Below are 12,099 nucleotides of genomic sequence, written 5' to 3'. Positions count from 1 at the left end.
TGTATGTGATCTGGATGCTTTAATAGTGTAGCCGCAGGAAGGGGCGTGAAAGGGGCGTGGTCCTGCTCCCGAACCTACGATAATAAACTTATCTTCACGTAAATTGTATAGAGCTGAAAAAAATAAAAATCTTCATCTTCTAGGATTATTCCGATGACTATGTTTATACAAATATCAGAAATGTGTTAAAAGGTGCCTGTAAATGTCTTCAAGAATTGTAGATGGAGTGTAAAATGAACCACAAAACGGCAGAAACACCATTTTATTAGTACACAACGAATTTCAATCTTTTCTTTAGCTCTTTTTGTACCTTTTCATAATAGTCAATTAGAGACATATTGTGCAAACATGGCCTTTTCAGAGCTTTTAGTCATACAATATAACCGTTTTCCATTTCTCAGCGTTGTATTTAGAGTATCTAGTGCTGTTTGAGAAAAATCCCTGTTTTCACCAAACCCCATTTACCCTCACTGATCTTCTGCACTGTATTTTTCCCCCCCAAACAGTGATACATGTGGGATTTTTAGCCGTCCCCCAAAAATTGTCCACTGCTCGCTATCATGACAGCTCGGGGCAGTGAGACTTGACCAGCAGCACAGTGCTATGTTGTGATGATGTTTACTTTAGCTGGTGTGGAAGATAACACTGTCAATTTCAGTTTTTATTTATTTATTACTCAATATTTTCATTTTCTATATATCTGTACAGAAAAAAAACAACTGATATTATCCCATTTGCTTTGATGAGAACACATTATCAGCATAGTTAGATGTTTTAGTCACTTTTAGCATAACATAGGCCATTTAATTAAGATAAGATAAGATAAGATAATCCTTTATTGTCCCACATGGGGAAATTCCATTAATTACATAAAATTCCATACATAGCTTAGATGACTTTTGGATTTTCCTGCAAAAATGAGATATGGGATAAAGATATCACTTTGACAGCCACGCGGGAGAGAAAGAAAATGTCAGCTGCAATTTTTAAGGCTCAGGCAGGACTGGGGCACATTCCGAGTGATTTACTGCAATGATCCGATGCACCACCAGAAGCGAGAGAAGAATCCAAATATACCCAGTGAAGAGGGGAAAAAACTTCTGGCAATGTAGTCTTGATGTTTAGTGTTGCAGGAGACAAAGGACATGCACAGGTGCCTGAAGGGAATGAATGCGCGTCTAAAAATACACTACGCTAAAAGCTTTAAGTCAGATCTTGTGTAGTTAAGGGGTGTGCGATTAATTGAGCCAAGGCCACATACGTCTTGTAATTCAATCAGTCAATTCCGCAATATAGGCAAGTGTATCTACAGCAACAGAGGTTTATTCTTTGGTCCAAGTGACAAACATACGCAAGAAATTCACAATGGTTATTTACAAAGGAAAGATTGAAGAAACACAGCCTCTTTATTGCTTCAGTGTGAAATGCATAATACTGTAGTCGCATCCCTGACAGAGAATAGTGTTGTGGCAAAGTACATTGTGTTTCGATCATGTAAACATCACACCAGAAAAACACGCAGCAATCTATTGTGTAAGCAATCTGTTTTTTGTGTAAAAGGGGCAGATAATCTAATTTTATAATTCTTTCTGCTCCTTTTCATTCACAAAATTTAATGTAAAAGAAATGAACGAAATCTTTAATTTTATATGTCATCCAAAATTAAATAAATAAACCAATAAAATAAAATAATAGACATTTTAATATTGGATATTGTTGATGTTTATAATAAAAATGACAGCAAAAAGAATAAGAGCTAATAAAAATAGCTCCTATTCTGCGTAATGGATGATTTTTCGCCGTGGCAGGACTAATCGACAGTCCACGCCACGAGGAAATGAGACTCAGATTTGGGCCAAAAAATCATCCATTCCACCTTTAATGTTTATAGCTTTCAAACAACTGTATAACATATATTTAGAAAATGCATTGTCTCTACTGTTTGATGATTATTATTACTTGTTTTTCTAATATGACAAAAAGGATACAGGAGGCTATAGAAATCAGGGAGCGGTACACAGACCATCAACAGAGACGAGGGAGCATTAGCCTGGCACACATCTGGGACTCACCTGGAAACAGCAGCTGACAGCAGACACGCCACACTAGTCGGGTGACACCTCTGAACAAGTCCGACGGCTCAAACACGTCAGGTACATAAGCTAACAGCTGAACAGCACTACTTTGTCTAAGTTTAAAGTAATATTTATACACATTTTGGGGGATTTTTTTTAGTCCTTTCACATTTGTCTGACTCCTCAATACACAATCATATAATCCTTGTATTGTGTAAGTGTAATACAAGGCATAATTAAAACCCATGATCTCCTTATTGAGAGGTTTATTCTTTGTTACAAGAAATATGTTGTACCGGCAGCTTTCACCAAAGTCTGACTCGAAGTTTTCATATTTTTTATAACATTTTTATATCCGAAGTATAACGTTTCATACCTAAAGCAGAGGAACTTTTGTTCACAGCCATGTGTTAATCAACTTTAACAGCTGTAGACAGAGGGTTTCCTGAAAACCCCTGTAATGACACCTTTATTAAAAGAAAAACCTGGGTGAATCCGCTCCTTTAGACAAGTCTTGCCTAAGAGCTGAGCTGAACATATTAAATCTGTTTTACTTCTTCAAAATCCTGCACTTTTTTTTTTCTGTTCAGATTTAATAAAAACGAGCTGTGCAGCGTAAAGTATCATAGCTCAAATGCGGTGAAGATAACCTTTGAAAAGGATGATGGGAGAGGAAAGTTAATGCACACTGGCAAAGCTTATAAAATAATACTGACAAGGACAAAGTACTTATATTCGTTTTGTGAATTAGTAATACCCGCACTTGGTATATTTAGCTCATTACGAACATCCACGTGTTTTAAAAGGGTTTGCAACAGGGAGAAAGGAGATATGACATAGAGAGGTAGAATGGAAAGCAAGATACTTCATTCTTGCATTTGTCGAATAACTTATAGATTGGATTGAGAAAATAGTATTGATTATTTGTTTATGAGCTATTTTTATTTGTGATTATTTGTTTTATTGTATCACCAAGTCCTACGTGTATTACAATTGCACAACAGAAAAAAAAATAGTATGTGGCAATAGCTATAAGTAGTTAAAAACACAGTATAGCATAGTATCGTGTATAAGGCAAGGCAAGTTTATTTGTAGAGCACATTTCATACACAAGGCAATTCAAAGTGCTTCACAGCAGGAAAAATGCATTCAAATCACAAAGAAATTACAGAAACAGAAATACAATAAAATTAACTAAATTAAAAATGATCAATCCAACTGATTGTCTAAACTAATAAAATCACAAACAAAAGAGAAGAGTGCAAAGAAAAAATCCTTTCAGTCATATGCGCAGCTAAACAAAACTGTTTTTAGCTTAGATTTGAACATTGTCAGAGTAGAACCTGTCTCACATCTTCAGGAAGACTGTTCCAGATTTTAGCTGCATAAAACTGAAACGCAGATTCCCCATGTTTAGTCCTGACTCTGGCACCAGCAGGAGGACGGTCCTTGTTTAGTCCTGACTCTGGCACCAGCAGGAGGACGGTCCTTGTTTAGTCCTGACTCTGGCACCAGCAGGAGGCCGGTCCATGTTTTGTCCTGACTCTGGCACCAGCAAGAGGCCGGTCCATGTTTAGTCCTGACTCTGGCACCAGCAGGAGGCCGGTCCATGTTTAGTCCTGACTCTGGCACCAGCAGGAGGCCGGTCCATGTTTAGTCCTGACTCTGGCACCAGCAGGAGGCCGGTCCATGTTTAGTCCTGACTCTGGCACCAGCAGGAGGCCGGTCCATGTTTAGTCCTGACTCTGGCACCAGCAGGAGGCCGGTCCATGTTTAGTCCTGACTCTGGCACCAGCAGGAGGCCGGTCCATGTTTAGTCCTGTCTCTGGGCACCAGCAGGAGGCCGGTCCATGTTTAGTCCTGACTCTGGCACCAGCAGGAGGCCGGTCCATGTTTAGTCCTGACTCTGGCACCAGCAGGAGGCCGGTCCATGTTTAGTCCTGACTCTGGCACCAGCAGGAGGCCGGTCCATGTTTAGTCCTGACTCTGGCACCAGCAGGAGGCCGGTCCATGTTTAGTCCTGTCTCTGGGCACCAGCAGGAGGCCGGTCCATGTTTAGTCCTGACTCTGGCACCAGCAGGAGGCCGGTCCATGTTTAGTCCTGACTCTGGCACCAGCAGGAGGCCGGTCCATGTTTAGTCCTGACTCTGGCACCAGCAGGAGGCCGGTCCATGTTTAGTCCTGACTCTGGCACCAGCAGGAGGCCGGCCCATGTTTAGTCCTGACTCTGGCACCAGCAGGAGGCCGGTCCATGTTTAGTCCTGACTCTGGCACCAGCAGGAGGCCGGTCCATGTTTAGTCCTGTCTCTGGGCACCAGCAGGAGGCCGGTCCATGTTTAGTCCTGACTCTGGCACCAGCAGGAGGCCGGTCCATGTTTAGTCCTGACTCTGGCACCAGCAGGAGGCCGGCCCATGTTTAGTCCTGACTCTGGCACCAGCAGGAGGCCGGTCCCTGAGGTCCTCAGAGTCCGAGATGGTTCATATGGCACTAACATGTCAGAGATGTACTTTGGTGCTAGGCCATGGAGAGACTTGTCACAAGCAGAGCTGCTTTAAAGTCTCTTCTCTGAGCCACAGGAGCCAGTGCAGAGACCTGAGAACAGGACTAATGTGATCATACTTCCTGGTTCTAGTCAGGACCCGAGCAGCAGCGTTCTGGATGTACTGCAGCTGTTTTACAGCTCGTTTGGAGAGGCCAGTGAGCAGGCCGTTACAGTAGTCTAATCTACTGGAGACAAACGCATGGATAAGTCTCTCTAAATCTGGTTTTGACACTATATTTTTGATTTTGGCAATGTTTTTTAGATGGTAAAAAGTTGCTGATGTTATTGATTTGTATAAAACCTTCTAAATCCAAGACTGAGATTTAGTCATGTCTAATCGTCAATGATCAGCTTGGGGCTTTTTAATGGAGATGTCTCTTTTCAAACCTCTGTAAAAGTCTGTAAAATTATGTAGTTTTGACACGTTTGAGAACGAAATTTGACTTTTTTTTTGTTATCGTGGATTTGAATGCATTTTTCCTGCTGTGTGAAGCACTTTGAATGGCCTTGTGTATGAAATGTGCTCTACAAATAAACTTGCCTTGCCTTTTGTTAAACTGCAATTAAAAGTCTGTAAAATCAATACTGAAAACGATTTGATTTAGTTTTTAAAAAGAAAAAACTAAACCAAAACAAAAATGAAGACAGATCAATAGAAGGGGACAAAGAAAAATAGTGAGTCTTGTTTTGTTTTGGAGTTAATATTTTTAGTCTACTCTCAAATGTCAATGTGCCTAGAGTCGTTTAAAATTAGGAGCACTACTTTTCTACCACTTGCTCGTCTCCATGGCGATGTTATAGCTCTGCTAGGGAGTTTCCACAGTATGGTGTTAAACTTTAAGACGAACAGGCAGGCAAAGTTACAGGTCAGATCTGTGGAGAGGCGAGCCCACTCACAATATGCACGTTTCTTCAATATATACAGTACATACAGTGTGGATGTATCTGTGCACAATACAAACACCTGTGATTACATACATTGTAAATCGCAGCTTTAAAATACAACATATACAAGTTTTTTTGGCTGATCCACTCGACTCACAGCAAGAGTTTTAAATGAGTTTTAAATTGAGTTTGATGTGATTTTGAGTGGTGTCTTTCCAAATGATAACTACACTCAGGGAGGTAATCAGGCAGTGTGGAGGGCTCGCCGCGGGCCAGGCAGCTCCACCGACCGTGCCAAGCATCTGGTCGGAGCCTCTGCCGGAGCCAAGCTCGGATCGAGACCTGTAAGCCGCAAGCGATGACCATATTTCAAAGAACGCCGGGCCCAGACAAATGCTGTGATAGTAACACCCCCGGAGGTACTGTACTGAATGCCAAGCAGCCTATTGTTCCGCCCCACAAGAGAAGCAAAATGAGGCCACATCACAAATAATTACACAAGATTAAGCGTCAAAAAAACAGCTCAACATTTTGTGGACTGGTTTATCTGGGATGCCTGCTGTGAGGAACTGCACACAGCAAAAGATTTGAAACAACCAGGCTTCAGATGAAAGATGGAATGCTGTGTCAAACTGCCCATCAATAATGTAGCGCGGGACAGACAATAGGGTTTTATTAGAGCAGGCTGTCATGTTAGCGTGAGATGTAACGCGCGGCGGGCTAAATGACGCCCCCCGTGTGTGGCTGTGTAGTTCGTAAACAGCGAGCTAAATTAATGACAGTCAAGGTGGCAGCGTGGGGCTCAGGGAGAGACGTGAGGCAAGTGCTGTTACGCATTTAGGTGAAAGGAATAAAGGAAAAACGTGTAAGCTGATTCTGTCAGAGTGTGTAAAAGAAGAATTTTGTGTGATACGAGTTTTTACCTTTACGTTTTTGAAGGCACGGCTGCCCTGTGACGCACTGGCAAAACGTGCTACGGCGCCTACACAACAATTACCACCAACACCAGTCACCACACTTGTGCCGGGAGGTGGAAGAAGTGTCTTGTGACAGGAATAAAACAATCGATGTGTGCACTGTCCTAGCGTTAATTTAAATCACCAAACCTTTCCTCACTTTGCTCAACTTCAGCTGCAGTTTGGTTTTTATTTATTTATTTACCCATTTTAACCAGGATAGTCACTGAAATTGTTACTATTGTACAGAGCTGTCTTAGTCAACCAACTAATTGACTATTCATTTCATTTATATTGAAAGTGTGTATGGGACAACAGCAAAAAGGAAAAGATATGGAGCTTTTTAGCTGAAACTTTTGTGGTGACAAACTAACTTGTGTATCCCTAACATAAGTTTACATTTTTACTAGTGCCTTTCAGTATAGTTGTAGTCTTTTGAGTGCCGATGGGGTTAGAAACATGGAGATTTTGACTTTTAGTCGAGGTTGATAGGACATGTCTTTGGTCGACCAAGAATTTCTTTAGCCGACCACAGCCCAACTATCGTACATGCTTTTAGTGGAAAAACCGGAGTAGAAAACCTTCGCGGACATGGGTAGAGCATGCATCTCCACACAGAAAGGCCCTGTGACGCCCGGGAGTCAAACCCAGCCAGAGAGGCAAGAGTGCTGACCGCTGCACCACCATGCCACCCGTCACTTCTGATGTATGCACAGTAACTTGACATGTGGAGTTAGAACATCAAGGCCATAACTTCACTTAAAGGTACTGTACCACATTTTTACTCGCTTAAAAATGTCAATTGGCAGCAGTCCTCGTGTATTTGCATTCTGAGCATTGTAATTATTCCCCGCAATGAGTTAATAAGCGCGTTTCACAACTCTCTGAGCCAAGATTGAGTTTTGCTGTCACGTTAAATCTAACAACAACTAGCATCCTACTACGCAGAGAATATAACGCTCTATAATTTAATGCAACAAGCACACAATGGACTAATTTTCACCTGAATTTTAATGTATCTGTACTGTGGCAAAACAGATTAGAGGATTAGGAAAAAAATGGGTCCAGCCGTATAATCTGGGGGTGTCTGAGTGCAAACAGCTACAGTATATGACCTGAGAATACAGTGCAAAGGTCCCACTGAGAATGCTCTGTGGGGATGTGAGAAGATAAGTCCGTACATGCTGTTTGTCTGTGAGTGATAGAGTTGTGCGACACCAGAAATGTTGGTATCGATCGATACCGATCAATACTGGGAGCTAGTATTGTTAATTGTGTTGTTGTTTTAATGTTTGACATCAAAACACGGTTAATATTATATATATATATATATATATATTTATAATTACTTTGAGTGAATCGGGTATTTTTCTTAAATTTATATCTCAAAGCACCACTACAGTTGTTTCACAAATGTAAGGACTTAATGTAAAATCTGCTACATTATTTAAAACATGTCTGTAGTTCTGTGTCTTGATTCATGCAGCGCTCTGTGGATTCATGTGTCCCTCCATCTCACGTCACAGTGAGCACAGCCTTTTAAAGACCTATTGTGCTTTTGTCTTCTATATAGTTCTAATCTATGATATATAAGTCCTTATGTTGTATTGTCGACATATTACAGTTTAAAATTGACAAAACGAAAAATGTAATAAATAAGTCAGCTGACTTCCAGGTTGAAAACTGCTGCGTGGATTTGCTTCAGCCTCTTTACATAATGTTACCTTGTTTTGGAGTTGTTGTTGTTGTAGTAGTTGTTGTTGTTGTTGTTTTGCAGTTCATAGGTTCATAGATAGCAGAAGATAACAAAATATTTTTTTCATTTCCGCCAAAATGGTGGGGGCAAAAGGTAAATAATAAAAAGAATATTGATGCAATACTATGACTCATTTAGGTATCGATATTTAGGATCAATCTGCACAGCCTCAGTAAGTGAGCTTGAAAAGAAGCATCAGAACGTTAATGAAGAGACCTAGAGGTGTACATAGAGGTGAGGCAGGATGAATCCCAATTTAAAACTGTAATGTCGTAATAAGTAACTTGCAAAAAGCCTGGAAACAACTAAATACGCTGTCTCCACTTGCTAACCCTGTTGTTTAGACTACTGTAAACATAGAATTCTTGTGTTAATTTAGTTATATATTGCTACTATTAAATGTAAATGCTCCAGGACATGTTTAAAACATGTTTAAGACATATCTAATCACAACTGCCATCCTTGAAAGTTAAAGGTGGTATGGACGATTTTTTTCAGCAAATTTTTTTATCATATTTCCTCGTGGCGTGGATAAATCATTTGTCCTGCCACGTATCAATCATAAAACGCACCTATCGCTCACCTGCAGCCACGTGCGGTTCGTCCCCACGTTTCCGCGTGCCTAAGCGCATGGATCTATCATAATATAGTTCCCTCAGTGTACGGGGCAAAATGAAGACGGAGAAAGACAGTTCGAGCTGACGCAGAAGTGGACAGAAATCTACGGGAGACGAGCGATGCGATGCGCTCCGTTGCGCTCCGTTGCGCTAATAAACAAACGCACATGAGTGTTGTATCAGTCCGCACGGGATCCGCCTGGGTTCTCAAATCGCCGAAAAATCGTCCATTGCGCCTTTAAATAGTATTACATACTGTGTTACTTTTGCAAAACTGTCCAGCCCTACCCAACCATAATCACAGAAAGAGTTACAAGGACTTTATAAGCCTTTCAGACTGGGATTAGAAAGCGTACCCATAAAAGGATGAGACCAGGAAGCGCTTAATAATTCAGAAGAAATAGCTGTGAGAAATACAGACATGCAGATACTGTATAAGAACCCACTAAACTGTAGTACTAAGTGAGGCAGACAGACAACTTCAGGACCTGGCTGTTTGGCAGGGGTAATATGCAAGAAACAACTGTCAGCATTTGGGTGATGAAACGTCTTGCTAAATTGCTCTCCTGGTTTAACTTGTTCATTAAATATAAACGTTGATTAAATTTCCTCTCATCAAAGTGAGTGAGGGTAGGAGCGCCGTGTCCTGTCACTGCACCGTACTTCCTGCTGCACCGACTGTCTTTCACATGGGAGATCATAATTGGACGCATTTAGCAGAGCCAGCAGATGTAGCAAGAATGTAGAGCGGGATACACTGGTAGGCAAGCGGTCTTTTTTCATTTCTATATAGATCAAGGACACAAAGTAAAGAACAAGGATACTGCTGTGTATTGTAAACTCTACCACAATACAATATGTTTTCTGATGCAGAGTATACAATACGATATGAGTTGTGATACATTTCTATCAATAAAAGGGTCTTAAAGGTTGGCTAAATGGATTTTTATGTTGTGTAGAATAACAAACCGTTGTATTTCCAGTGATGAAAACAAAGCTAGTGCATGTTAGCATCAGCTGTTTCCTGTTTGAGGCACGACACCCGCACAGTATCACCACGATCGGCCTTATAAAGGTTAATAATTATTCAGGAATTAGTTAGATTTTATTTATCACGAAAACATTGGTTAAGTTTGGGGGACGTCAGCTGATCATGTAGCAGACCCTTGTCGTGGATTAACAGAAGCGGCCTGAGACGCTCCAAAGTGATCTGGTCTGGGGGAAAAGTGACTACACATACTACTGTGGTGCACCAGTCTATGGACCTGAATCGTCCCTCCAGTTTGTCTGCTTCAGTCCGACATGTTATAATTTGTTGCTGCAAAAACAAAATCGCTTTTCCAAAACCTAAAAGAGTCACCTGCACACACGCTTGGGGGTACAGGGAGAATAAAACGAGGCTTGTTGTCTTTCTTTCTCCACCGACCCAAAGGTCAGCGTTTTGACCTCAGCTCCAACCAGTGCATGGCGTCAATGGCTCCTTGGGCACTCCACCTACTTTGCTTATGTTTGGATTTGGTAAGTGAGCAGATTGTTACAAAGTCCAGGTCGAGGGATGGAGCGCACCTAATTCAAAGACTCTGTCACACTAGCTCCATCTGGACTATGAAACCCACTCACCGGTTTATCCCAATCATGCACACTTTCCCTGTTTTTCATTCATATTTCTGTACGCATTTGCTAAATTAATTATGTTTCTGCTACTATCCTTTTGTCCACTGTTTAATCATAGTCATTTTGTGTTTTATTTATTCACTTTCAGAATGTATTTTTTTGTTCCAGAGTTGAATCCATGCATTAATCATTACTTGCCTTTCACCAATAAATGACTCATCTGTTTCCTGTCTCCTGCCCATCACTATACATTTATGGTTTCTCACATCAACAGTATTCAATAAATTCAAAGAACCTTTTACAGTGGTAGTTGTCAAAGGGGCCGATGGATAAGATTGGCAGCTTAGTTCCATAATAATAATAATTATAATAATGACTATCATATTATAATAATAGTGCATTCAATGTATACACTTCAGTCTACACTAGGACTTCAGAACCACCGGAATAATGAATAATGCAATGTAAATCGCTATATAAATCTAATAAATTAAAATAATTAAGCTCAAGGGGAACATGAGAGGTTAGGATCCACTGACCTATAGGATAACACATGCAGAGGTGGGTAGTTATATTTACTCATTTACTTAAGTCACTTTTTGAAGAGTAGTTTTCTCACACCATACTTTTACTTCTACTTGAGTAATAGTTTGTCTGAAATAACGATACACTTACTTGAGCAAAACTTTTGGTTGCTCTTTGCACTCTGAGAACATCTTGTGACAAATGGTGTTGACTATGTTTAAATGATCAAACGTTTGCACTTCTCACACTTTACCATCATCTATGATTTGTTTTTTGTAATAAATGTGTATAATTTAGGCTATATTTCACGCCCAGACTATTAGTCAGGTAGTAGCCCCTTTTCTCAATTTTATATTCTTACTTATTCATTTAGCCCATTACTATTTTAATTGAATAATAATGTGTAAAAATTACTCTTACTCTCAGGGGGACCAGAATTAGACCCACTTCCTATTAATATATATTAGAGGGGGCCCAGCAGAGGCTTCTTGCCCCAGGCCCCCAAAATGCTGCTCACGCACCTCTGAGTGTGTAATGTCAGTGTCATGCTGCACAGCCCTGTCCAGGCCCCTGGGACACCCATGGAAACGAGGGACACATGAAGAGGGACACATACCTCTTTCAGCTCTTTGGCTACATCCTTCAGGTCCCCAAGATGTTCTCCAAATTCTTCACGATTGTCTTGATCTCCTTTTTCACTTTCACTTTGGAGACTGCTCCTTCACCTTCTGCATTGGGTGCCCCGGACATTCTTCAGATTATGCCGCAATTTTAGTTCTGTAAGGAGTCGTATCCTTTGGGTGCCGCGCCGCCACGTTGCCAGAGCATCGTCAGTGGCCCTCTTTTTTTTTCTTCTTCCTCCAGCCCTAGACTTTCTTAAGGGTCCTAAATCACATCGCGCGGCCAGGACGGAGCGAAGTGACCACTGCCGTCCGTCCGATCAGACATGCGCAGTAGAAGACGGCAAATCACTATGTCAAAATACTGTCTCATACTGTCTGAGAAACAGCCCGATGCTTAAATACAATCAAGCAACGTGAAATATTGCCACCAGTCATTTTTGAGTCGCGCAAATCCCTTGGAGAACAACATTTTCCCTCACAAAGACAGACGCGAATTTAGAATAAA

At 41.1% G+C, this 12,099-nt stretch overlaps 1 pseudogene; it reads right to left on the bottom strand.

The window, feature by feature from the left end:
- LOC140346576 (protein Largen-like) overlaps positions 1-11,805 on the bottom strand; it is a 30,585-nt pseudogene extending 18,780 nt beyond the window's left edge.
- Positions 11,806-12,099: the final 294 nt, after the last annotated feature.

Source organism: Eucyclogobius newberryi, unplaced genomic scaffold, assembly GCF_026437365.1.
Source record: "Eucyclogobius newberryi isolate DKJ021-1_F unplaced genomic scaffold, fEucNew1.0.hap1 SCAF_6, whole genome shotgun sequence".
Taxonomy (NCBI): domain Eukaryota; kingdom Metazoa; phylum Chordata; class Actinopteri; order Gobiiformes; family Gobiidae; genus Eucyclogobius; species Eucyclogobius newberryi.
This window is presented reverse-complemented; position numbering and strand designations above follow the sequence as displayed.